General features: G+C 57.5%; 12 non-coding genes and 6 pseudogenes across 12 annotated transcripts; all 18 read left to right on the forward strand.

Annotated features, from left to right (window-relative positions):
• The first annotated feature begins 491 nt into the window (after positions 1-491).
• LOC146637269 (5S ribosomal RNA) lies at positions 492-610 on the forward strand. The gene has a single exon (XR_014905838.1). It is a non-coding gene; the product is annotated as a 5S ribosomal RNA (ribosomal RNA).
• Positions 611-1,630: 1,020 nt separating this feature from the next.
• LOC146637270 (5S ribosomal RNA) lies at positions 1,631-1,749 on the forward strand (annotated as a pseudogene).
• Positions 1,750-3,201: 1,452 nt separating this feature from the next.
• Positions 3,202-3,320, forward strand: LOC146637271 (5S ribosomal RNA). Its single transcript, XR_014905529.1, has one exon. It is a non-coding gene; the product is annotated as a 5S ribosomal RNA (ribosomal RNA).
• A 1,175-nt stretch (positions 3,321-4,495) lies between these two features.
• Positions 4,496-4,614, forward strand: LOC146637272 (5S ribosomal RNA). The gene has a single exon (XR_014905839.1). It is a non-coding gene; the product is annotated as a 5S ribosomal RNA (ribosomal RNA).
• A 637-nt stretch (positions 4,615-5,251) lies between these two features.
• LOC146637273 (5S ribosomal RNA) lies at positions 5,252-5,370 on the forward strand. Its single transcript, XR_014905840.1, has one exon. It is a non-coding gene; the product is annotated as a 5S ribosomal RNA (ribosomal RNA).
• Positions 5,371-6,588: 1,218 nt separating this feature from the next.
• On the forward strand, positions 6,589-6,707 carry LOC146637274 (5S ribosomal RNA; annotated as a pseudogene).
• A 1,336-nt stretch (positions 6,708-8,043) lies between these two features.
• LOC146637275 (5S ribosomal RNA) lies at positions 8,044-8,162 on the forward strand (annotated as a pseudogene).
• A 1,215-nt stretch (positions 8,163-9,377) lies between these two features.
• On the forward strand, positions 9,378-9,496 carry LOC146637276 (5S ribosomal RNA). The gene has a single exon (XR_014905659.1). It is a non-coding gene; the product is annotated as a 5S ribosomal RNA (ribosomal RNA).
• Positions 9,497-10,905: 1,409 nt separating this feature from the next.
• On the forward strand, positions 10,906-11,024 carry LOC146637277 (5S ribosomal RNA). The gene has a single exon (XR_014905841.1). It is a non-coding gene; the product is annotated as a 5S ribosomal RNA (ribosomal RNA).
• A 1,020-nt stretch (positions 11,025-12,044) lies between these two features.
• LOC146637278 (5S ribosomal RNA) lies at positions 12,045-12,163 on the forward strand (annotated as a pseudogene).
• Positions 12,164-13,615: 1,452 nt separating this feature from the next.
• On the forward strand, positions 13,616-13,734 carry LOC146637279 (5S ribosomal RNA). The gene has a single exon (XR_014905530.1). It is a non-coding gene; the product is annotated as a 5S ribosomal RNA (ribosomal RNA).
• A 1,449-nt stretch (positions 13,735-15,183) lies between these two features.
• Positions 15,184-15,302, forward strand: LOC146637280 (5S ribosomal RNA). Its single transcript, XR_014905842.1, has one exon. It is a non-coding gene; the product is annotated as a 5S ribosomal RNA (ribosomal RNA).
• A 1,020-nt stretch (positions 15,303-16,322) lies between these two features.
• On the forward strand, positions 16,323-16,441 carry LOC146637281 (5S ribosomal RNA; annotated as a pseudogene).
• A 1,254-nt stretch (positions 16,442-17,695) lies between these two features.
• On the forward strand, positions 17,696-17,814 carry LOC146637282 (5S ribosomal RNA). The gene has a single exon (XR_014905843.1). It is a non-coding gene; the product is annotated as a 5S ribosomal RNA (ribosomal RNA).
• Positions 17,815-19,032: 1,218 nt separating this feature from the next.
• Positions 19,033-19,151, forward strand: LOC146637283 (5S ribosomal RNA). Its single transcript, XR_014905844.1, has one exon. It is a non-coding gene; the product is annotated as a 5S ribosomal RNA (ribosomal RNA).
• Positions 19,152-20,714: 1,563 nt separating this feature from the next.
• On the forward strand, positions 20,715-20,833 carry LOC146637284 (5S ribosomal RNA). Its single transcript, XR_014905845.1, has one exon. It is a non-coding gene; the product is annotated as a 5S ribosomal RNA (ribosomal RNA).
• A 3,146-nt stretch (positions 20,834-23,979) lies between these two features.
• Positions 23,980-24,098, forward strand: LOC146637285 (5S ribosomal RNA; annotated as a pseudogene).
• Positions 24,099-24,918: 820 nt separating this feature from the next.
• LOC146637286 (5S ribosomal RNA) lies at positions 24,919-25,037 on the forward strand. The gene has a single exon (XR_014905846.1). It is a non-coding gene; the product is annotated as a 5S ribosomal RNA (ribosomal RNA).
• Positions 25,038-26,306: the final 1,269 nt, after the last annotated feature.

Below are 26,306 nucleotides of genomic sequence, written 5' to 3' on the forward strand. Positions count from 1 at the left end.
TGGCTGAGGCCACTTACACCACACCAGGGCCTGTGGCTCTTGCTCAGGCCACTCACATCACACCAGGCCCTGCGCTTCTGGCCGAGGCCATCTTCACCAAACCAGGCCCTGTGGCTCTTGCTCAGGCCACTTACACCACACCAGGGCCTTATTTGCTATTGAGGCCAATTACACCACACCAGGGCCTGTGGCTCTTGCTCAGGCCACTCACATCACACCAGGCCCTGCGCTTCTGGCCGAGGCCATCTTCACCAAACCAGGCCCTGTGCTGCTTGCTGTGGCCATGTACAACACACCAGGCCCTGTGCTGGTTCCTGAGGCCATCTTCAACAATCCAGGGCCTGTGCTGTTGGATAAATGCCAAACTGAGCCTTTGGGTTAGGTTATTATGCAAACATGCAGGTATGGTTATAGGATTGTCTTCGTAACTTCAGGTACTTGCCACCTAATCACTTGAATCCATAAATTGAGACATTGTGCCGGGGCCAGCAGCTTACGGCCATACCACCCTGAGCACGCCCGACCTCGTCTGATCTCGGAAGCTAAGCAGGGCTGGGCTTGGTTAGTACTTGGATGGGAGACTGCCTGGGAATACCTGGTGCTGTAAGCCTTTCATTTTCATGTCATTGAACCGCTTTTGATCCAGAGAAGGGGTGTATTAAAAGACCAAAAGCATCTGCCCATTAATGAGGGCTTATTAACGACATTGCTTTTGGCTCTTTTCCAATGTCTTGTGCTGCTAGCTGATGCAACCTACACCACACAAGGGCCTGAGTGACCGGCTGGGGCCACTTACACCACATCAGGGCCTGTGGCTCTGGCTGAGGCCACTTACACCACACCAGGGCCTGTGGCTGCTGGCTGAGGCCACTTACACCACACCAGGGCCTGTGGCTGCTGGCTGAGGCCACCTACACCACACCAGGGCATTAGTTGCTATTGAGGCCAATTACACCACACCAGGGTCTGTGGCTCTTGCTCAGCCACTTACACCACACCAGGGCCTGTGGCACTGGCTGAGGCCACTTACACCACATCAGGGCCTGTGGCTGCTGGCTGAGGCCACTTACACCACACCAGGGCCTGTGGCTGCTGGCTGAGGCCACTTACACCACACCAGGACCTGTGGCTGCTGGCTGAGGCCACCTACACCACACCAGGGCCTGTGGCTGCTGACTGAGGCGACTTACACCACACCAGGGCCCTTTTGCTGCTGGCTGAGGCCACTTACACCACACCAGTGCCTGTGGCTTCTGGCTGAGGCGACTTACACCACACCAGGGCCTGTGGCTGCTGGCTGAGGCCACTTACACCACACCAGGGCCTGTGGCTCTTGCTCAGGCCACTCACATCACACCAGGCCCTGCGCTTCTGGCCGAGGCCATCTTCACCAAACCAGGCCCTGTGCTGCTTGCTGTGGCCATGTACAACACACCAGGCCCTGTGCTGGTTCCTGAGGCCATCTTCAACAATCCAGGGCCTGTGCTGTTGGATAAATGCCAAACTGAGCCTTTGGGTTAGGGTATTATGCAAACATGCAGGTATGGTTATAGGATTGTCTTCGTAACTTCAGGTACTTGCCACCTAATCACTTGAATCCATAAATTGAGACATTGTGCTGGGGCCAGCAGCTTACGGCCATACCACCCTGAGCACGCCCGACCTCGTCTGATCTCGCAAGCTAAGCAGGGCTGGGCTTGGTTAGTACTTGGATGGGAGACTGCCTGGGAATACCTGGTGCTGTAAGCCTTTCCTTTTCATGTCATTGAACCGCTTTTGAAACAGAGAAGGGGTGTATTAAAAGACCAAAAGCATCTGCCCATTAATGAGGGCACATTAACAACACTGCTTTTGGCTCTTTTCCAATGTCTTGTGCTGCTAGCTGATGCCACCTACACCACACCAGGGCCTGAGTGACCGGCTGGGGCCACTTACACCACACCAGTGCCTGTGGCTGCTGGCTGAGGCCACTTACACCACACCAGTGCCTGTGGCTTCTGGCTGAGGCCACTTACACCACACCAGGGCCTGTGGCTGCTGGCTGAGGCCACTTACACCACACCAGGGCCTGTGGCTCTTGCTCAGGCCACTCACATCACACCAGGCCCTGCGCTTCTGGCTGAGGCCACTTACACCACACCAGGGCCTGTGGCTGCTGGCTGAGGCCACCTACACCACACCAGGGCCTGTGGCTGCTGGCTGAGGCCACTTACACCACACAAGGGCCTGTGGCTGCTGGCTGAGGCCACCTACACCACACCAGGGCCTGTGGCTGCTGGCTGAGGCCACTTACACCACACCAGGGCCTGTGGCTCTTGCTCAGGCCACTCACATCACACCAGGCCCTGCGCTTCTGGCCGAGGCCATCTTCACCAAACCAGGCCCTGTGGCTCTTGCTCAGGCCACTTACACCACACCAGGGCCTTATTTGCTATTGAGGCCAATTACACCACACCAGGGTCTGTGGCTCTTGCTCAGGCCACTTACACCACACCAGGGCCTGTGGCACTGGCTGAGGCCACTTACACCACACCAGGGCCTGTGGCTGCTGGCTGAGGCCACCTACACCACACCAGGGCCTGTGGCTGCTGACTGAGGCGACTTACACCACACCAGGGCCCTTTTGCTGCTGGCTGAGGCCACTTACACCACACCAGTGCCTGTGGCTTCTGGCTGAGGCGACTTACACCACACCAGGGCCTGTGGCTGCTGGCTGAGGCCACTTACACCACACCAGGGCCTGTGGCTCTTGCTCAGGCCACTCACATCACACCAGGCCCTGCGCTTCTGGCCGAGGCCATCTTCACCAAACCAGGCCCTGTGGCTCTTGCTCAGGCCACTTACACCACACCAGGGCCTTATTTGCTATTGAGGCCAATTACACCACACCAGGGCCTGTGGCTCTTGCTCAGGCCACTCACATCACACCAGGCCCTGCGCTTCTGGCCGAGGCCATCTTCACCAAACCAGGCCCTGTGCTGCTTGCTGTGGCCATGTACAACACACCAGGCCCTGTGCTGGTTCCTGAGGCCATCTTCAACAATCCAGGGCCTGTGCTGTTGGATAAATGCCAAACTGAGCCTTTGGGTTAGGTTATTATGCAAACATGCAGGTATGGTTATAGGATTGTCTTCGTAACTTCAGGTACTTGCCACCTAATCACTTGAATCCATAAATTGAGACATTGTGCCGGGGCCAGCAGCTTACGGCCATACCACCCTGAGCACGCCCGACCTCGTCTGATCTCGGAAGCTAAGCAGGGCTGGGCTTGGTTAGTACTTGGATGGGAGACTGCCTGGGAATACCTGGTGCTGTAAGCGTTTCATTTTCATGTCATTGAACCGCTTTTGATCCAGAGAAGGGGTGTATTAAAAGACCAAAAGCAGCTACCCATTAATGAGGGCACATTAACGACACTGCTTTTGGCTCTTTTCCAATGTCTTGTGCTGCTAGCTGATGCCACCTACACCACACCAGGGCCTGAGTGACCGGCTGGGGCCACTTACACCACATCAGGGCCTGTGGCTCTGGCTGAGGCCACTTACACCACACCAGGGCCTGTGGCTGCTGGCTGAGGCAACCTACACCACACCAGGGCCTTAGTTGCTATTGAGGCCAATTACACCACACCAGGGTCTGTGGCTCTTGCTCAGGCCACTTACACCACACCAGGGCCTGTGGCACTGGCTGAGGCCACTTACACCACACCAGGGCCTGTGGCTGCTGGCTGAGGCCACCTACACCACATCAGGGCCTGTGGCTCTGGCTGAGGCCACTTACACCACACCAGGGCCTGTGGCTGCTGGCTGAGGCCACTTACACCACACCAGGGCCTGTGGCTGCTGGCTGAGGCCACCTACACCACACCAGGGCATTAGTTGCTATTGAGGCCAATTACACCACACCAGGGTCTGTGGCTCTTGCTCAGGCCACTTACACCACACCAGGGCCTGTGGCACTGGCTGAGGCCACTTACACCACACCAGGGCCTGTGGCTGCTGGCTGAGGCCACTTACACCACACCAGGGCCTGTGGCTGCTGGCTGAGGCCACTTACACCACACCAGGGCCTGTGGCTCTTGCTCAGGCCACTTACACCACACCAGGGCCTGTGGCACTGGCTGAGGCCACTTAGACCACACCAGGGCCTGTGGCTGCTGGCTGAGGCCACTTACAACACACCAGGGCCTGTGGCTGCTGGCTGAGGCCACTTACACCAAACCAGGGCCTGTGGCTGCTTGCTGAGGCCATCTTCACCAAACCAGGCCCTGTGCTGCTTGCTGTGGCCATGTAAAACACACCAGGTCCTGTGCTGGTTCTTGAGGCCATCTTCAACAATCCAGGGCCTGTGCTGTTGGATAAATGCCAAACTGAGCCTTTGGGTTAGGGTATTATGCAAACATGCAGTTATGGTTATAGGATTGTCTTCGTAACTTCAGGTACTTGCCACCTAATCACTTGAATCCATAAATTGAGACATTGTGCTGGGGCCAGCGGCTTACGGCCATACCACCCTGAGCACGCCCGACCTCGTCTGATCTCGGAAGCTAAGCAGGGCTGGGCTTGGTTAGTACTTGGATGGGAGACTGCCTGGGAATACCTGGTGCTGTAAGCCTTTGATTTTCATGTCATTGAACCGCTTTTGATCCAGAGAAGGGGTGTATTAAAAGACCAAAAGCAGCTCCCCATTAATGAGGGCACATTAACGACATTGCTTTTGGCTCTTTTCCAATGTCTTGTGCTGCTAGCTGATGCCACCTACACCACACCAGGGCCTGAGTGACCGGCTGGGGCCACTTACACCACATCAGGGCCTGTGGCTGCTGGCTGAGGCCACTTACACCACACCAGGGCCTGTGGCTGCTGGCTGAGGCCACCTACACCACACCAGGGCCTTAGTTGCTATTGAGGCCAATTACACCACACCAGGGTCTGTGGCTCTTGCTCAGGCCACTCATATCACACCAGGCCCTGTGCTTCTGGCCGAGGCCATCTTCACCAAACCAGGCCCTGTGCTGCTTGCTGTGGCCATGTACAATACACCAGGCCCTGTGCTGGTTCCTGAGGCCATCTTCAACAATCCAGGGCCTGTGCTGTTGGATAAATGCCAAACTGAGCCTTTGGGTTAGGGTATTATGCAAACATGCAGGTATGGTTATAGGATTGTCTTCGTAACTTCAGGTACTTGCCACCTAATCACTTGAATCCATAAATTGAGACATTGTGCTGGCGCCAGCAGCTTACGGCCAGCAGCTTACGGCCATACCACCCTGAGCACGCCCGACCTCGTCTGATCTCGGAAGCTAAGCAGGGCTGGGCTTGGTTAGTACTTGGATGGGAGACTGCCTGGGAATACCTGGTGCTGTAAGCCTTTCATTTTCATGTCATTGAACCGCTTTTGATCCAGAGAAGGGGTGTATTAAAAGACCAAAAGCATCTGCCCATTAATGAGGGCACATTAACGACATTGCTTTTGGCTCTTTTCCAATGTCTTGTGCTGCTAGCTGATGCAACCTACACCACACAAGGGCCTGAGTGACCGGCTGGGGCCACTTACACCACATCAGGGCCTGTGGCTCTGGCTGAGGCCACTTACACCACACCAGGGCCTGTGGCTGCTGGCTGAGGCCACTTACACCACACCAGGGCCTGTGGCTGCTGGCTGAGGCCACCTACACCACACCAGGGCATTAGTTGCTATTGAGGCCAATTACACCACACCAGGGTCTGTGGCTCTTGCTCAGGCCACTTACACCACACCAGGGCCTGTGGCACTGGCTGAGGCCACTTACACCACACCAGGGCCTGTGGCTGCTGGCTGAGGCCACTTACACCACACCAGGGCCTGTGGCTGCTGGCTGAGGCCACTTACACCACACCAGGGCCTGTGGCTGCTGGCTGAGGCCACCTACACCACACCAGGGCATTAGTTGCTATTGAGGCCAATTACACCACACCAGGGTCTGTGGCTCTTGCTCAGGCCACTTACACCACACCAGGGCCTGTGGCACTGGCTGAGGCCACTTACACCACACCAGGGCCTGTGGCTGCTGGCTGAGGCCACTTACACCACACCAGGGCCTGTGGCTGCTGGCTGAGGCCACTTACACCACACCAGGGCCTGTGGCTGCTGGCTGAGGCCACCTACACCACACCAGGGCCTGTGGCTGTTGACTGAGGCGACTTACACCACACCAGGGCCCTTTTGCTGCTGGCTGAGGCCACTTACACCACACCAGTGCCTGTGGCTTCTGGCTGAGGCGACTTACACCACACCAGGGCCTGTGGCTGCTGGCTGAGGCCACTTACACCACACCAGGGCCTGTGGCTCTTGCTCAGGCCACTCACATCACACCAGGCCCTGCGCTTCTGGCCGAGGCCATCTTCACCAAACCAGGCCCTGTGCTGCTTGCTGTGGCCATCTTCAACAATCCAGGGCCTGTGCTGTTGGATAAATGCCAAACTGAGCCTTTGGGTTAGGGTATTATGCAAACATGCAGGTATGGTTATAGGATTGTCTTCGTAACTTCAGGTACTTGCCACCTAATCACTTGAATCCATAAATTGAGACATTGTGCTGGGGCCAGCATCTTACGGCCATACCACCCTGAGCACGCCCGACCTCGTCTGATCTCGTAAGCTAAGCAGGGCTGGGCTTGGTTAGTACTTGGATGGGAGACTGCCTGGGAATATCTGGTGCTGTAAGCCTTTCATTTTCATGTCATTGAACCGCTTTTGATCCAGAGAAGGGGTGTATTAAAAGACCAAAAGCAGCTCCCCATTAATGAGGGCACATTAACGACATTGCTTTTGGCTGTTTTCCAATGTCTTGTGCTGCTAGCTGATGCCACCTACACCACACCAGGGCCTGAGTGACCGGCTGGGGCCACTTACACCACATCAGGGCCTGTGGCTGCTGGCTGAGGCCACTTACACCACACCAGGGCCTGTGGCTGCTGGCTGAGGCCACCTACACCACACCAGGGCCTTAGTTGCTATTGAGGCCAATTACACCACACCAGGGCCTGTGGCACTTGCTCAGGCCACTTACACCACACCAGGGCCTGTGGCTTCTGGCTGAGGCCACCTACACCACACCAGGGCCTGTGGCTGCTGGCTGAGGCCACTTACAACACACCAGGGCCTGTGGCTCTTGCTCAGGCCACTTACACCACACCAGGGCCTGTGGCTCTTGCTCAGGCCACTTACACCACATCAGGGCCTGTGGCTCTGGCTGAGGCCACTTACACCACACCAGGGCCTGTGGCTGCTGGCTGAGGCCACTTACACCACACCAGGGCCTGTGGCTGCTGGCTGAGGCCACCTACACCACACCAGGGCATTAGTTGCTATTGAGGCCAATTACACCACACCAGGGTCTGTGGCTCTTGCTCAGGCCACTTACACCACACCAGGGCCTGTGGCACTGGCTGAGGCCACTTACACCACACCAGGGCCTGTGGCTGCTGGCTGAGGCCACTTACACCACACCAGGGCCTGTGGCTGCTGGCTGAGGCCACGTACACCACACCAGGGCCTGTGGCTGCTGGCTGAGGCCACCTACACCACACCAGGGCCTGTGGCTGCTGACTGAGGCGACTTACACCACACCAGGGCCCTTTTGCTGCTGGCTGAGGCCACTTACACCACACCAGTGCCTGTGGCTTCTGGCTGAGGCGACTTACACCACACCAGGGCCTGTGGCTGCTGGCTGAGGCCACTTACACCACACCAGGGCCTGTGGCTCTTGCTCAGGCCACTCACATCACACCAGGCCCTGCGCTTCTGGCCGAGGCCATCTTCACCAAACCAGGCCCTGTGCTGCTTGCTGTGGCCATGTACAACACACCAGGCCCTGTGCTGGTTCCTGAGGCCATCTTCAACAATCCAGGGCCTGTGCTGTTGGATAAATGCCAAACTGAGCCTTTGGGTTAGGGTATTATGCAAACATGCAGGTATGGTTATAGGATTGTCTTCGTAACTTCAGGTACTTGCCACCTAATCACTTGAATCCATAAATTGAGACATTGTGCTGGGGCCAGCAGCTTACGGCCATACCACCCTGAGCACGCCCGACCTCGTCTGATCTCGCAAGCTAAGCAGGGCTGGGCTTGGTTAGTACTTGGATGGGAGACTGCCTGGGAATACCTGGTGCTGTAAGCCTTACCTTTTCATGTCATTGAACCGCTTTTGAAACAGAGAAGGGGTGTATTAAAAGACCAAAAGCATCTGCCCATTAATGAGGGCACATTAACAACACTGCTTTTGGCTCTTTTCCAATGTCTTGTGCTGCTAGCTGATGCCACCTACACCACACCAGGGCCTGAGTGACCGGCTGGGGCCACTTACACCACACCAGTGCCTGTGGCTGCTGGCTGAGGCCACTTACACCACACCAGTGCCTGTGGCTTCTGGCTGAGGCCACTTACACCACACCAGGGCCTGTGGCTGCTGGCTGAGGCCACTTACACCACACCAGGGCCTGTGGCTCTTGCTCAGGCCACTCACATCACACCAGGCCCTGCGCTTCTGGCTGAGGCCATCTTCACCAAACCAGGCCCTGTGGCTCTTGCTCAGGCCACTTACACCACACCAGGGCCTTATTTGCTATTGAGGCCACTTACACCACACCAGGGCCTGTGGCTCTGGCTTAGGCCACTTACACCACACCAGGGCCTGTGGCTCTTGCTCAGGCCACTTACACCACACCAGGGCCTGTGGCACTGGCTGAGGCCACTTAGACCACACCAGGGCCTGTGGCTGCTGGCTGAGGCCACTTACAACACACCAGGGCCTGTGGCTGCTGGCTGAGGCCACTTACACCAAACCAGGGCCTGTGGCTCTTGCTCAGGCCACTTACACCACACCAGGGCCTGTGGCTGCTGGCTGAGGCCACTTACAACACACCAGGGCCTGTGGCTGCTGGCTGAGGCCACTTACACCAAACCAGGGCCTGTGGCTCTTGCTCAGGCCACTTACACCACACCAGGGCCTGTGGCTGCTGGCTGAGGCCACCTACACCACACCAGGGCCTGTGGCTGCTGGCTGAGGCCACTTACACCACACAAGGGCCTGTGGCTCTTGCTCAGGCCACTCACATCACACCAGGCCCTGTGCTTCTGGCCGAGGCCATCTTCACCAAACCAGGCCCTGTGCTGCTTGCTGTGGCCATGTACAACACACCAGGCCCTGTGCTGGTTCCTGAGGCCATCTTCAACAATCCAGGGCCTGTGCTGTTGGATAAATGCCAAACTGAGCCTTTGGGTTAGGGTATTATGCAAACATGCAGGTATGGTTATAGGATTGTCTTCGTAACTTCAGGTACTTGCCACCTAATCACTTGAATCCATAAATTGAGACATTGTGCTAGGGCCAGCAGCTTACGGCCATACCACCCTGAGCACGCCCGACCTCGTCTGATCTCGGAAGCTAAGCAGGGCTGGGCTTGGTTAGTACTTGGATGGGAGACTTCCTGGGAATACCTGGTGCTGTAAGCCTTTCATTTTCATGTCATTGAACCGCTTTTGATCCAGAGAAGGGGTGTATTAAAAGACCAAAAGCAGCTGCCCATTAATGAGGGCACATTAACGACACTGCTTTTGGCTCTTTTCCAATGTCTTGTGCTGCTAGCTGATGCCACCTACACCACACCAGGGCCTGAGTGACCGGCTGGGGCCACTTACACCACATCAGGGCCTGTGGCTCTGGCTGAGGCCACTTACACCACACCAGGGCCTGTGGCTGCTGGCTGAGGCAACCTACACCACACCAGGGCCTTAGTTGCTATTGAGGCCAATTACACCACACCAGGGTCTGTGGCTCTTGCTCAGGCCACTTACACCACACCAGGGCCTGTGGCACTGGCTGAGGCCACTTACACCACACCAGGGCCTGTGGCTGCTGGCTGAGGCCACCTACACCACACCAGGGCCTGTGGCTGCTGGCTGAGGCCACTTACACCACACAAGGGCCTGTGGCTGCTGGCTGAGGCCACCTACACCACACCAGGGCCTGTGGCTCTTGCTCAGGCCACTCACATCACACCAGGCCCTGCGCTTCTGGCCGAGGCCATCTTCACCAAACCAGGCCCTGTGGCTCTTGCTCAGGCCACTTACACCACACCAGGGCCTTATTTGCTATTGAGGCCAATTACACCACACCAGGGTCTGTGGCTCTTGCTCAGGCCACTTACACCACACCAGGGCCTGTGGCACTGGCTGAGGCCACTTACACCACACCAGGGCCTGTGGCTGCTGGCTGAGGCCACCTACACCACACCAGGGCCTGTGGCTGCTGACTGAGGCGACTTACACCACACCAGGGCCCTTTTGCTGCTGGCTGAGGCCACTTACACCACACCAGTGCCTGTGGCTTCTGGCTGAGGCGACTTACACCACACCAGGGCCTGTGGCTGCTGGCTGAGGCCACTTACACCACACCAGGGCCTGTGGCTCTTGCTCAGGCCACTCACATCACACCAGGCCCTGCGCTTCTGGCCGAGGCCATCTTCACCAAACCAGGCCCTGTGGCTCTTGCTCAGGCCACTTACACCACACCAGGGCCTTATTTGCTATTGAGGCCAATTACACCACACCAGGGCCTGTGGCTCTTGCTCAGGCCACTCACATCACACCAGGCCCTGCGCTTCTGGCCGAGGCCATCTTCACCAAACCAGGCCCTGTGCTGCTTGCTGTGGCCATGTACAACACACCAGGCCCTGTGCTGGTTCCTGAGGCCATCTTCAACAATCCAGGGCCTGTGCTGTTGGATAAATGCCAAACTGAGCCTTTGGGTTAGGTTATTATGCAAACATGCAGGTATGGTTATAGGATTGTCTTCGTAACTTCAGGTACTTGCCACCTAATCACTTGAATCCATAAATTGAGACATTGTGCCGGGGCCAGCAGCTTACGGCCATACCACCCTGAGCACGCCCGACCTCGTCTGATCTCGGAAGCTAAGCAGGGCTGGGCTTGGTTAGTACTTGGATGGGAGACTGCCTGGGAATACCTGGTGCTGTAAGCCTTTCATTTTCATGTCATTGAACCGCTTTTGATCCAGAGAAGGGGTGTATTAAAAGACCAAAAGCATCTGCCCATTAATGAGGGCTTATTAACGACATTGCTTTTGGCTCTTTTCCAATGTCTTGTGCTGCTAGCTGATGCAACCTACACCACACAAGGGCCTGAGTGACCGGCTGGGGCCACTTACACCACATCAGGGCCTGTGGCTCTGGCTGAGGCCACTTACACCACACCAGGGCCTGTGGCTGCTGGCTGAGGCCACTTACACCACACCAGGGCCTGTGGCTGCTGGCTGAGGCCACCTACACCACACCAGGGCATTAGTTGCTATTGAGGCCAATTACACCACACCAGGGTCTGTGGCTCTTGCTCAGCCACTTACACCACACCAGGGCCTGTGGCACTGGCTGAGGCCACTTACACCACATCAGGGCCTGTGGCTGCTGGCTGAGGCCACTTACACCACACCAGGGCCTGTGGCTGCTGGCTGAGGCCACTTACACCACACCAGGACCTGTGGCTGCTGGCTGAGGCCACCTACACCACACCAGGGCCTGTGGCTGCTGACTGAGGCGACTTACACCACACCAGGGCCCTTTTGCTGCTGGCTGAGGCCACTTACACCACACCAGTGCCTGTGGCTTCTGGCTGAGGCGACTTACACCACACCAGGGCCTGTGGCTGCTGGCTGAGGCCACTTACACCACACCAGGGCCTGTGGCTCTTGCTCAGGCCACTCACATCACACCAGGCCCTGCGCTTCTGGCCGAGGCCATCTTCACCAAACCAGGCCCTGTGCTGCTTGCTGTGGCCATGTACAACACACCAGGCCCTGTGCTGGTTCCTGAGGCCATCTTCAACAATCCAGGGCCTGTGCTGTTGGATAAATGCCAAACTGAGCCTTTGGGTTAGGGTATTATGCAAACATGCAGGTATGGTTATAGGATTGTCTTCGTAACTTCAGGTACTTGCCACCTAATCACTTGAATCCATAAATTGAGACATTGTGCTGGGGCCAGCAGCTTACGGCCATACCACCCTGAGCACGCCCGACCTCGTCTGATCTCGCAAGCTAAGCAGGGCTGGGCTTGGTTAGTACTTGGATGGGAGACTGCCTGGGAATACCTGGTGCTGTAAGCCTTTCCTTTTCATGTCATTGAACCGCTTTTGAAACAGAGAAGGGGTGTATTAAAAGACCAAAAGCATCTGCCCATTAATGAGGGCACATTAACAACACTGCTTTTGGCTCTTTTCCAATGTCTTGTGCTGCTAGCTGATGCCACCTACACCACACCAGGGCCTGAGTGACCGGCTGGGGCCACTTACACCACACCAGTGCCTGTGGCTGCTGGCTGAGGCCACTTACACCACACCAGTGCCTGTGGCTTCTGGCTGAGGCCACTTACACCACACCAGGGCCTGTGGCTGCTGGCTGAGGCCACTTACACCACACCAGGGCCTGTGGCTCTTGCTCAGGCCACTCACATCACACCAGGCCCTGCGCTTCTGGCTGAGGCCACTTACACCACACCAGGGCCTGTGGCTGCTGGCTGAGGCCACCTACACCACACCAGGGCCTGTGGCTGCTGGCTGAGGCCACTTACACCACACAAGGGCCTGTGGCTGCTGGCTGAGGCCACCTACACCACACCAGGGCCTGTGGCTGCTGGCTGAGGCCACTTACACCACACCAGGGCCTGTGGCTCTTGCTCAGGCCACTCACATCACACCAGGCCCTGCGCTTCTGGCCGAGGCCATCTTCACCAAACCAGGCCCTGTGGCTCTTGCTCAGGCCACTTACACCACACCAGGGCCTTATTTGCTATTGAGGCCAATTACACCACACCAGGGTCTGTGGCTCTTGCTCAGGCCACTTACACCACACCAGGGCCTGTGGCACTGGCTGAGGCCACTTACACCACACCAGGGCCTGTGGCTGCTGGCTGAGGCCACCTACACCACACCAGGGCCTGTGGCTGCTGACTGAGGCGACTTACACCACACCAGGGCCCTTTTGCTGCTGGCTGAGGCCACTTACACCACACCAGTGCCTGTGGCTTCTGGCTGAGGCGACTTACACCACACCAGGGCCTGTGGCTGCTGGCTGAGGCCACTTACACCACACCAGGGCCTGTGGCTCTTGCTCAGGCCACTCACATCACACCAGGCCCTGCGCTTCTGGCCGAGGCCATCTTCACCAAACCAGGCCCTGTGGCTCTTGCTCAGGCCACTTACACCACACCAGGGCCTTATTTGCTATTGAGGCCAATTACACCACACCAGGGCCTGTGGCTCTTGCTCAGGCCACTCACATCACACCAGGCCCTGCGCTTCTGGCCGAGGCCATCTTCACCAAACCAGGCCCTGTGCTGCTTGCTGTGGCCATGTACAACACACCAGGCCCTGTGCTGGTTCCTGAGGCCATCTTCAACAATCCAGGGCCTGTGCTGTTGGATAAATGCCAAACTGAGCCTTTGGGTTAGGTTATTATGCAAACATGCAGGTATGGTTATAGGATTGTCTTCGTAACTTCAGGTACTTGCCACCTAATCACTTGAATCCATAAATTGAGACATTGTGCCGGGGCCAGCAGCTTACGGCCATACCACCCTGAGCACGCCCGACCTCGTCTGATCTCGGAAGCTAAGCAGGGCTGGGCTTGGTTAGTACTTGGATGGGAGACTGCCTGGGAATACCTGGTGCTGTAAGCGTTTCATTTTCATGTCATTGAACCGCTTTTGATCCAGAGAAGGGGTGTATTAAAAGACCAAAAGCAGCTACCCATTAATGAGGGCACATTAACGACACTGCTTTTGGCTCTTTTCCAATGTCTTGTGCTGCTAGCTGATGCCACCTACACCACACCAGGGCCTGAGTGACCGGCTGGGGCCACTTACACCACATCAGGGCCTGTGGCTCTGGCTGAGGCCACTTACACCACACCAGGGCCTGTGGCTGCTGGCTGAGGCAACCTACACCACACCAGGGCCTTAGTTGCTATTGAGGCCAATTACACCACACCAGGGTCTGTGGCTCTTGCTCAGGCCACTTACACCACACCAGGGCCTGTGGCACTGGCTGAGGCCACTTACACCACACCAGGGCCTGTGGCTGCTGGCTGAGGCCACCTACACCACACCAGGGCCTGTGGCTGCTGGCTGAGGCCACTTACACCACACAAGGGCCTGTGGCTGCTGGCTGAGGCCACCTACACCACACCAGGGCCTGTGGCTGCTGGCTGAGGCCACTTACACCACACCAGGGCCTGTGGCTCTTGCTCAGGCCACTCACATCACACCAGGCCCTGCGCTTCTGGCCGAGGCCATCTTCACCAAACCAGGCCCTGTGGCTCTTGCTCAGGCCACTTACACCACACCAGGGCCTTATTTGCTATTGAGGCCAATTACACCACACCAGGGTCTGTGGCTCTTGCTCAGGCCACTTACACCACACCAGGGCCTGTGGCACTGGCTGAGGCCACTTACACCACACCAGGGCCTGTGGCTGCTGGCTGAGGCCACCTACACCACACCAGGGCCTGTGGCTGCTGACTGAGGCGACTTACACCACACCAGGGCCCTTTTGCTGCTGGCTGAGGCCACTTACACCACACCAGTGCCTGTGGCTTCTGGCTGAGGCGACTTACACCACACCAGGGCCTGTGGCTGCTGGCTGAGGCCACTTACACCACACCAGGGCCTGTGGCTCTTGCTCAGGCCACTCACATCACACCAGGCCCTGCGCTTCTGGCCGAGGCCATCTTCACCAAACCAGGCCCTGTGGCTCTTGCTCAGGCCACTTACACCACACCAGGGCCTTATTTGCTATTGAGGCCAATTACACCACACCAGGGCCTGTGGCTCTTGCTCAGGCCACTCACATCACCCCAGGCCCTGCGCTTCTGGCCGAGGCCATCTTCACCAAACCAGGCCCTGTGCTGCTTGCTGTGGCCATGTACAACACACCAGGCCCTGTGCTGGTTCCTGAGGCCATCTTCAACAATCCAGGGCCTGTGCTGTTGGATAAATGCCAAACTGAGCCTTTGGGTTAGGTTATTATGCAAACATGCAGGTATGGTTATAGGATTGTCTTCGTAACTTCAGGTACTTGCCACCTAATCACTTGAATCCATAAATTGAGACATTGTGCCGGGGCCAGCAGCTTACGGCCATACCACCCTGAGCACGCCCGACCTCGTCTGATCTCGGAAGCTAAGCAGGGCTGGGCTTGGTTAGTACTTGGATGGGAGACTGCCTGGGAATACCTGGTGCTGTAAGCCTTTCATTTTCATGTCATTGAACCGCTTTTGATCCAGAGAAGGGGTGTATTAAAAGACCAAAAGCATCTGCCCATTAATGAGGGCTTATTAACGACATTGCTTTTGGCTCTTTTCCAATGTCTTGTGCTGCTAGCTGATGCAACCTACACCACACAAGGGCCTGAGTGACCGGCTGGGGCCACTTACACCACATCAGGGCCTGTGGCTCTGGCTGAGGCCACTTACACCACACCAGGGCCTGTGGCTGCTGGCTGAGGCCACTTACACCACACCAGGGCCTGTGGCTGCTGGCTGAGGCCACCTACACCACACCAGGGCATTAGTTGCTATTGAGGCCAATTACACCACACCAGGGTCTGTGGCTCTTGCTCAGCCACTTACACCACACCAGGGCCTGTGGCACTGGCTGAGGCCACTTACACCACATCAGGGCCTGTGGCTGCTGGCTGAGGCCACTTACACCACACCAGGGCCTGTGGCTGCTGGCTGAGGCCACTTACACCACACCAGGACCTGTGGCTGCTGGCTGAGGCCACCTACACCACACCAGGGCCTGTGGCTGCTGACTGAGGCGACTTACACCACACCAGGGCCCTTTTGCTGCTGGCTGAGGCCACTTACACCACACCAGTGCCTGTGGCTTCTGGCTGAGGCGACTTACACCACACCAGGGCCTGTGGCTGCTGGCTGAGGCCACTTACACCACACCAGGGCCTGTGGCTCTTGCTCAGGCCACTCACATCACACCAGGCCCTGCGCTTCTGGCCGAGGCCATCTTCACCAAACCAGGCCCTGTGCTGCTTGCTGTGGCCATGTACAACACACCAGGCCCTGTGCTGGTTCCTGAGGCCATCTTCAACAATCCAGGGCCTGTGCTGTTGGATAAATGCCAAACTGAGCCTTTGGGTTAGGGTATTATGCAAACATGCAGGTATGGTTATAGGATTGTCTTCGTAACTTCAGGTACTTGCCACCTAATCACTTGAATCCATAAATTGAGACATTGTGCTGGGGCCAGCAGCTTACGGCCATACCACCCTGAGCACGCCCGACCTCGTCTGATCTCGCAAGCTAAGCAGGGCTGGGCTTGGTTAGTACTTGGATGGGAGACTGCCTGGGAATACCTGGTGCTGTAAGCCTTTCCTTTTCATGTCATTGAACCGCTTTTGAAACAGAGAAGGGGTGTATTAAAAGACCAAAAGCATCTGCCCATTAATGAGGGCACATTAACAACACTGCTTTTGGCTCTTTTCCAATGTCTTGTGCTGCTAGCTGATGCCACCTACACCACACCAGGGCCTGAGTGACCGGCTGGGGCCACTTACACCACACCAGTGCCTGTGGCTGCTGGCTGAGGCCACTTACACCACACCAGTGCCTGTGGCTTCTGGCTGAGGCCACTTACACCACACCAGGGCCTGTGGCTGCTGGCTGAGGCCACTTACACCACACCAGGGCCTGTGGCTCTTGCTCAGGCCACTCACATCACACCAGGCCCTGCGCTTCTGGCTGAGGCCATCTTCACCAAACCAGGCCCTGTGGCTCTTGCTCAGGCCACTTACACCACACCAGGGCCTTATTTGCTATTGAGGCCACTTACACCACACCAGGGCCTGTGGCTCTGGCTTAGGCCACTTACACCACACCAGGGCCTGTGGCACTTGCTCAGGCCACTTACACCACACCAGGGCCTGTGGCTCTTCCTCAGGCCACTTACACCACACCAGGGCCTGTGGCACTGGCTGAGGCCACTTAGACCACACCAGGGCCTGTGGCTGCTGGCTGAGGCCACTTACAACACACCAGGGCCTGTGGCTGCTGGCTGAGGCCACTTACACCAAACCAGGGCCTGTGGCTCTTGCTCAGGCCACTTACACCACACCAGGGCCTGTGGCTGCTGGCTGAGGCCACTTACAACACACCAGGGCCTGTGGCTGCTGGCTGAGGCCACTTACACCAAACCAGGGCCTGTGGCTCTTGCTCAGGCCACTTACACCACACCAGGGCCTGTGGCTGCTGGCTGAGGCCACCTACACCACACCAGGGCCTGTGGCTGCTGGCTGAGGCCACTTACACCACACAAGGGCCTGTGGCTCTTGCTCAGGCCACTCACATCACACCAGGCCCTGTGCTTCTGGCCGAGGCCATCTTCACCAAACCAGGCCCTGTGCTGCTTGCTGTGGCCATGTACAACACACCAGGCCCTGTGCTGGTTCCTGAGGCCATCTTCAACAATCCAGGGCCTGTGCTGTTGGATAAATGCCAAACTGAGCCTTTGGGTTAGGGTATTATGCAAACATGCAGGTATGGTTATAGGATTGTCTTCGTAACTTCAGGTACTTGCCACCTAATCACTTGAATCCATAAATTGAGACATTGTGCTGGGGCCAGCAGCTTACGGCCATACCACCCTGAGCACGCCCGACCTCGTCTGATCTCGGAAGCTAAGCAGGGCTGGGCTTGGTTAGTACTTGGATGGGAGACTGCCTGGGAATACCTGGTGCTGTAAGCCTTTCATTTTCATGTCATTGAACCGCTTTTGATCCAGAGAAGGGGTGTATTAAAAGACCAAAAGCATCTGCCCATTAATGAGGGCACATTAACGACATTGCTTTTGGCTCTTTTCCAATGTCTTGTGCTGCTAGCTGATGCAACCTACACCACACAAGGGCCTGAGTGACCGGCTGGGGCCACTTACACCACATCAGGGCCTGTGGCTCTGGCTGAGGCCACTTACACCACACCAGGGCCTGTGGCTGCTGGCTGAGGCCAGTTACACCACACCAGAGCCTGTGGCTGCTGGCTGAAGCCACTTACACCACACCAGGGCCTTAGTTGCTATTGAGGCCACTTACACCACACCAGGGCCTGTGGCTGCTGGCTGAGGCCACCTACACCACACCAGGGCCTGTGGCTGCTGGCTGAGGCGACTTACACCACACCAGGGCCCTTTTGCTGCTGGCTGAGGCCACTTACACCACACCAGTGCCTGTGGCTTCTGGCTGAGGCGACTTACACCACACCAGGGCCTGTGGCACTTGCTCAGGCCACTTACACCACACCAGGGCCTGTGGCTCTTGCTCAGGCCACTTACACCACACCAGGGCCTGTGGCACTGGCTGAGGCCACTTAGACCACACCAGGGCCTGTGGCTGCTGGCTGAGGCCACTTACAACACACCAGGGCTTGTGGCTGCTGGCTGAGGCCACTTACACCAAACCAGGGCCTGTGGCTCTTGCTCAGGCCACTTACACCACACCAGGGCCTGTGGCTGCTGGCTGAGGCCACTTACAACACACCAGGGCCTGTGGCTGCTGGCTGAGGCCACTTACACCAAACCAGGGCCTGTGGCTCTTGCTCAGGCCACTTACACCACACCAGGGCCTGTGGCTGCTGGCTGAGGCCACTTACACCACACCAGGGCCTGTGGCTCTTGCTCAGGCCACTCACATCACACCAGGCCCTGTGCTTCTGGCCGAGGCCATCTTCACCAAACCAGGCCCTGTGCTGCTTGCTGTGGCCATGTACAACACACCAGGCCCTGTGCTGGTTCCTGAGGCCATCTTCAACAATCCAGGGCCTGTGCTGTTGGATAAATGCCAAACTGAGCCTTTGGGTTAGGGTATTATGCAAACATGCAGGTATGGTTATAGGATTGTCTTCGTAACTTCAGGTACTTGCCACCTAATCACTTGAATCCATAAATTGAGACATTGTGCTGAGGCCAGCAGCTTACGGCCATACCACCCTGAGCACGCCCGACCTCGTCTGATCTCGGAAGCTAAGCAGGGCTGGGCTTGGTTAGTACTTGGATGGGAGACTGCCTGGGAATACCTGGTGCTGTAAGCCTTTCATTTTCATGTCATTGAACCGCTTTTGATCCAGAGAAGGGGTGTATTAAAAGACCAAAAGCAGCTGCCCATTAATGAGGGCACATTAACGACACTGCTTTTGGCTCTTTTCCAAAGTCTTGTGCTGCTAGCTGATGCCACCTACACCACACCAGGGCCTGAGTGACCGGCTGGGGCCACTTACACCACATCAGGGCCTGTGGCTCTGGCTGAGGCCACTTACACCACACCAGGGCCTGTGGCTGCTGGCTGAGGCCACCTACACCACACCAGGGCCTTAGTTGCTATTGAGGCCAATTACACCACACCAGGGTCTGTGGCTCTTGCTCAGGCCACTTACACCACACCAGGGCCTGTGGCACTGGCTGAGGCCACTTACACCACACCAGGGCCTGTGGCTGCTGGCTGAGGCCACTTACACCACACATGGGCCTGTGGCTGCTGGCTGAGGCCAGTTACACCACACCAGGGCCTTAGTTGCTATTGAGGCCACTTACACCACACCAGGGCCTGTGGCTCTTGCTCAGGCCACTCACATCACACCAGGCCCTGCGCTTCTGGCCGAGGCCATCTTCACCAAACCTGGCCCTCTGCTGCTAGCTGTGGCCATGTACAACACACCAGGCCCTGTGCTGGTTCCTGAGGCCACTTACACCACACCAGTGCCTGTGGCTTCTGGCTGAGGCGACTTACACCACACCAGGGCCTGTGGCTGCTGGCTGAGGCCACTTACACCACACCAGGGCCTGTGGCTCTTGCTCAGGCCACTCACATCACACCAGGCCCTGCGCTTCTGGCCGAGGCCATCTTCACCAAACCTGGCCCTCTGCTGCTAGCTGTGGCCATGTACAACACACCAGGCCCTGTGCTGGTTCCTGAGGCCACTTACACCACACCAGTGCCTGTGGCTTCTGGCTGAGGCGACTTACACCACACCAGGGCCTGTGGCTGCTGGCTGAGGCCACTTACACCACACCAGGGCCTGTGGCTCTTGCTCAGGCCACTCACATCACACCAGGCCCTGCGCTTCTGGCCGAGGCCATCTTCACCAAACCAGGCCCTGTGGCTCTTGCTCAGGCCACTTACACCACACCAGGGCCTTATTTGCTATTGAGGCCACTTACACCACACCAGGGCCTGTGGCTCTGGCTTAGGTCACTTACACCACACCAGGGCCTGTGGCACTTGCTCAGGCCACTTACACCACACCAGGGCCTGTGGCTGCTGGCTGAGGCCACTTACACCACACCAGGGCCTGTGGCTCTTGCTCAGGCCACTCACATCACACCAGGCCCTGCGCTTCTGGCCGAGGCCATCTTCACCAAACCAGGCCCTGTGCTGCTTGCTGTGGCCATGTACAACACACCAGGCCCTGTGCTGGTTCCTGAGGCCATCTTCAACAATCCAGGGCCTGTGCTGTTGGATAAATGCCAAACTGAGCCTTTGGGTTAGGGTATTATGCAAACATGCAGGTATGGTTATAGGATTGTCTTCGTAACTTCAGGTACTTGCCACCTAATCACTTGAATCCATAAATTGAGACATTGTGCTGGGGCCAGCAGCTTACGGCCATACCACCCTGAGCACGCCCGACCTCGTCTGATCTCGGAAGCTAAGCAGGGCTGGGCTTGGTTAGTACTTGGATGGGAGACTGCCTGGGAATACCTGGTGCTGTAAGCCTTTCCTTTTCATGTCATTGAACCGCTTTTGATCCAGAGAAGGGGTGTATTAAAAGACCAAAAGCATCTGCCCATTAATGAGGGCACATTAACAACACTGCTTTTGGCTCTTTTCCAATGTCTTGTGCTGCTAGCTGATGCCACCTACACCACACCAGGGCCTGAGTGACCGGCTGGGGCCACTTACACCACATCAGGGCCTGTGGCTCTGGCTGAGGCCACTTACACCACACCAGGGCCTGTGGCTGCTGGCTGAGGCCAGTTACACCACACCAGAGCCTGTGGCTGCTGGCTGAAGCCACTTACACCACACCAGGGCCTTAGTTGCTATTGAGGCCACCTACACCACACCAGGGCCTGTGGTTGCTGGCTGAGGCGACTTACACCACACCAGGGCCCTTTTGCTGCTGGCTGAGGCCACTTACACCACACCAGTGCCTGTGGCTTCTGGCTGAGGCGACTTACACCACACCAGGGCCTGTGGCACTTGCTCAGGCCACTTACACCACACCAGGGCCTGTGGCTCTTGCTCAGGCCACTTACACCACACCAGGGCCTGTGGCACTGGCTGAGGCCACTTAGACCACACCAGGGCCTGTGGCTGCTGGCTGAGGCCACTTACAACACACCAGGGCCTGTGGCTGCTGGCTGAGGCCACTTACACCAAACCAGGGCCTGTGGCTCTTGCTCAGGCCACTTACACCACACCAGGGCCTGTGGCTGCTGGCTGAGGCCACTTACAACACACCAGGGCCTGTGGCTGCTGGCTGAGGCCACTTACACCAAACCAGGGCCTGTGGCTGCTGGCTGAGGCCACTTACACCACACCAGGGCCTGTGGCTGCTGGCTGAGGCGACTTACACCACACCAGGGCCTGAGTGACCGGCTGGGGCCACTTACACCACATCAGGGCCTGTGGCTCTGGCTGAGGCCACTTACACCACACCAGGGCCTGTGGCTGCTGGCTGAGGCCAGTTACACCACACCAGAGCCTGTGGCTGCTGGCTGAAGCCACTTACCCCACACCAGGGCCTTAGTTGCTATTGAGGCCACTTACACCACACCAGGGCCTGTGGCTGCTGGCTGAGGCCACCTACACCACACCAGGGCCTGTGGCTGCTGGCTGAGGCGACTTACACCACACCAGGGCCTTAGTTGCTATTGAGGCCAATTACACCACACCAGGGTCTGTGGCTCTTGCTCAGGCCACTTACACCACACCAGGGCCTGTGGCACTGGCTGAGGCCACTTACACCACACCAGGGCCTGTGGCTGCTGGCTGAGACCACTTACACCACACCAGGGCCTGTGGCTGCTGGCTGAGACCACTTACACCACACCAGGGCCTGTGGCTCTTGCTCAGGCCACTTACACCACACCAGGGCCTGTGGCTCTTGCTCAGGCCACTTACACCACACCAGGGCCTGTGGCTCTTGCTCAGGCCACTTACACCACACCAGGGCCCTTTTGCTGCTGGCTGAGGCGACTTACACCACACCAGGGCCTGTGGCTGCTGGCTGAGGCCACTTACACCACACCAGGGCCTGTGGCTGCTGGCTGAGGCCACCTACACCACACCAGGGCCTGTGGCTGCTGGCTGAGACCACTTACACCACACCAGGGCCTTAGTTGCTATTGAGGCCAATTACACCACACCAGGGTCTGTGGCTCTTGCTCAGGCCACTTACACCACACCAGGGCCTGTGGCACTGGCTGAGGCCACTTACACCACACCAGGGCCTGTGGCTGCTGGCTGAGGCCACCTACACCACACCAGGGCCTGTGGCTGCTGGCTGAGGCCACTTACACCACACCAGGGCCTTAGTTGCTATTGAGGCCAATTACACCACACCAGGGTCTGTGGCTCTTGCTCAGGCCACTTACACCACACCAGGGCCTGTGGCACTGGCTGAGGCCACTTACACCACACCAGGGCCTGTGGCTGCTGGCTGAGGCCACTTACACCACACAAGGGCCTGTGGCTGCTGGCTGAGGCCACCTACACCACACCAGGGCCTGTGGCTGCTGGCTGAGGCCACTTACAACACACCAGGGCCTGTGGCTGCTGGCTGAGGCCACCTACACCACACCAGGGCCTTAGTTGCTATTGAGGCCAATTACACCACACCAGGGTCTATGGCTCTTGCTCAGGCCACTTACACCACACCAGGGCCTGTGGCACTGGCTGAGGCCACTTACACCACACCAGGGCCTGTGGCTGCTGGCTGAGGCCACTTACACCACACAAGGGCCTGTGGCTGCTGGCTGAGGCCACCTACACCACACCAGGGCCTGTGGCTGCTGGCTGAGACCACTTACACCACACCAGGGCCTGTGGCTCTTGCTCAGGCCACTTACACCACACCAGGGCCTGTGGCTCTTGCTCAGGCCACTTACACCACACCAGGGCCTGTGGCTCTTGCTCAGGCCACTTACACCACACCAGTGCCTGTGGCTTCTGGCTGAGGCGACTTACACCACACCAGGGCCTGTGGCTGCTGGCTGAGGCCACTTACACCACACCAGGGCCTGTGGCTCTTGCTCAGGCCACTCACATCACACCAGGCCCTGCGCTTCTGGCCGAGGCCATCTTCACCAAACCAGGCCCTGTGCTGCTTGCTGTGGCCATGTACAACACACCAGGCCCTGTGCTGGTTCCTGAGGCCATCTTCAACAATCCAGGGCCTGAGTGACCGGCTGGGGCCACTTACACCACATCAGGGCCTGTGGCTCTGGCTGAGGCCACTTACACCACACCAGGGCCTGTGGCTGCTGGCTGAGGCCAGTTACACCACACCAGGGCCTTAGTTGCTATTGAGGCCAATTACACCACACCAGGGTCTGTGGCTCTTGCTCAGGCCACTCACATCACACCAGGCCCTGCGCTTCTGGCCGAGGCCATCTTCACCAAACCTGGCCCTCTGCTGCTAGCTGTGGCCATGTACAACACACCAGGCCCTGTGCTGGTTCCTGAGGCCATCTTCAACAATCCAGGGCCTGTGCTGTTGGATAAATGCCAAACTAAGCCTTTGGGTTAGGGTATTATGCAAACATGCAGGTATGGTTATAGGATTGTCTTCGTAACTTCAGGTACTTGCCACCTAATCACTTGAATCCATAAATTGAGACATTGTGCTGGGGCCAGCAGCTTACGGCCATACCACCCTGAGCACGCCCGACCTCGTCTGATCTCGGAAGCTAAGCAGGGCTGGGCTTGGTTAGTACTCGGATGGGAGACTGCCTTGGAATACCTGGTGCTGTAAGCCTTTCATTTTCATGTCATTGAACCGCTTTTGATCCAGAGAAGGGGTGTATTAAAAGACCAAAAGCAGCTGCCCATTAATGAGGGCACATTAACGACATTGCTTTTGGCTCTTTTCCAATGTCTTGTGCTGCTAGCTGATGCCACCTACACCACACCAGGGCCTGAGTGACCGGCTGGGGCCACTTACACCACATCAGGGCCTGTGGCTCTGGCTGAGGCCACTTACACCACACCAGGGCCTGTGGCTGCTGGCTGAGGCCACCTACACCACACCAGGGCCTTAGTTGCTATTGAGGCCAATTACACCACACCAGGGTCTGTGGCTCTTGCTCAGGCCACTTACACCACACCAGGGCCTGTGGCACTGGCTGAGGCCACTTACACCACACCAGGGCCTGTGGCTGCTGGCTGAGGCCACTTACACCACACAAGGGCCTGTGGCTGCTGGCTGAGGCCACCTACACCACACCAGGGCCTGTGGCTGCTGGCTGAGGCCACTTACAACACACCAGGGCCTGTGGCTCTTGCTCAGGCCACTCATATCACACCAGGCCCTGTGCTTCTGGCCGAGGCCATCTTCACCAAACCAGGCCCTGTGCTGCTTGCTGTGGCCATGTACAACACACCAGGCCCTGTGCTGGTTCCTGAGGCCATCTTCAACAATCCAGGGCCTGTGCTGTTGGATAAATGCCAAACTGAGCCTTTGGGTTAGGGTATTATGCAAACATGTAGGTATGGTTATAGGATTGTCTTCGTAACTTCAGGTACTTGCCACCTAATCACTTGAATCCATAAATTGAGACATTGTGCTGGGGCCAGCAGCTTACGGCCATACCACCCTGAGCACGCCCGACCTCGTCTGATCTCGGAAGCTAAGCAGGGCTGGGCTTGGTTAGTACTTGGATGGGAGACTGCCTGGGAATACCTGGTGCTGTAAGCCTTTCCTTTTCATGTCATTGAACCGCTTTTGATCCAGAGAAGGGGTGTATTAAAAGACCAAAAGCATCTGCCCATTAATGAGGGCACATTAACAACACTGCTTTTGGCTCTTTTCCAATGTCTTGTGCTGCTAGCTGATGCCACCTACACCACACCAGGGCCTGAGTGACCGGCTGGGGCCACTTACACCACATCAGGGCCTGTGGCTCTGGCTGAGGCCACTTACACCACACCAGGGCCTGTGGCTGCTGGCTGAGGCCAGTTACACCACACCAGAGCCTGTGGCTGCTGGCTGAAGCCACTTACACCACACCAGGGCCTTAGTTGCTATTGAGGCCACTTACACCACACCAGGGCCTGTGGCTGCTGGCTGAGGCCACCTACACCACACCAGGGCCTGTGGCTGCTGGCTGAGGCGACTTACACCACACCAGGGCCCTTTTGCTGCTGGCTGAGGCCACTTACACCACACCAGTGTCTGTGGCTTCTGGCTGAGGCGACTTACACCACACCAGGGCCTGTGGCTGCTGGCTGAGGCCACTTACACCACACCAGGGCCTGTGGCTCTTGCTCAGGCCACTCACATCACACCAGGCCCTGCGCTTCTGGCTGAGGCCATCTTCACCAAACCAGGCCCTGTGGCTCTTGCTCAGGCCACTTACACCACACCAGGGCCTTATTTGCTATTGAGGCCACTTACACCACACCAGGGCCTGTGGCTCTGGCTTGGGCCACTTACACCACACCAGGGCCTGTGGCACTTGCTCAGGCCACTTACACCACACCAGGGCCTGTGGCTCTTGCTCAGGCCACTTACACCACACCAGGGCCTGTGGCACTGGCTGAGGCCACTTAGACCACACCAGGGCCTGTGGCTGCTGGCTGAGGCCACTTACAACACACCAGGGCCTGTGGCTGCTGGCTGAGGCCACTTACACCAAACCAGGGCCTGTGGCTCTTGCTCAGGCCACTTACACCACACCAGGGCCTGTGGCTGCTGGCTGAGGCCACCTACACCACACCAGGGCCTGTGGCTGCTGGCTGAGGCCACTTACACCACACCAGGGCCTGTGGCTCTTGCTCAGGCCACTCACATCACACCAGGCCCTGTGCTTCTGGCCGAGGCCATCTTCACCAAACCAGGCCCTGTGCTGCTTGCTGTGGCCATGTACAACACACCAGGCCCTGTGCTGGTTCCTGAGGCCATCTTCAACAATCCAGGGCCTGTGCTGTTGGATAAATGCCAAACTGAGCCTTTGGGTTAGGGTAT

The sequence above is a fragment of the Diplotaxodon limnothrissa genome, linkage group LG3 (genome assembly GCF_057381915.1).
Source record: "Diplotaxodon limnothrissa isolate DT_005_m linkage group LG3, D_limnothrissa_male_GT1.1, whole genome shotgun sequence".
In the NCBI taxonomy this organism is placed as follows: Eukaryota; Metazoa; Chordata; class Actinopteri; order Cichliformes; family Cichlidae; genus Diplotaxodon; species Diplotaxodon limnothrissa.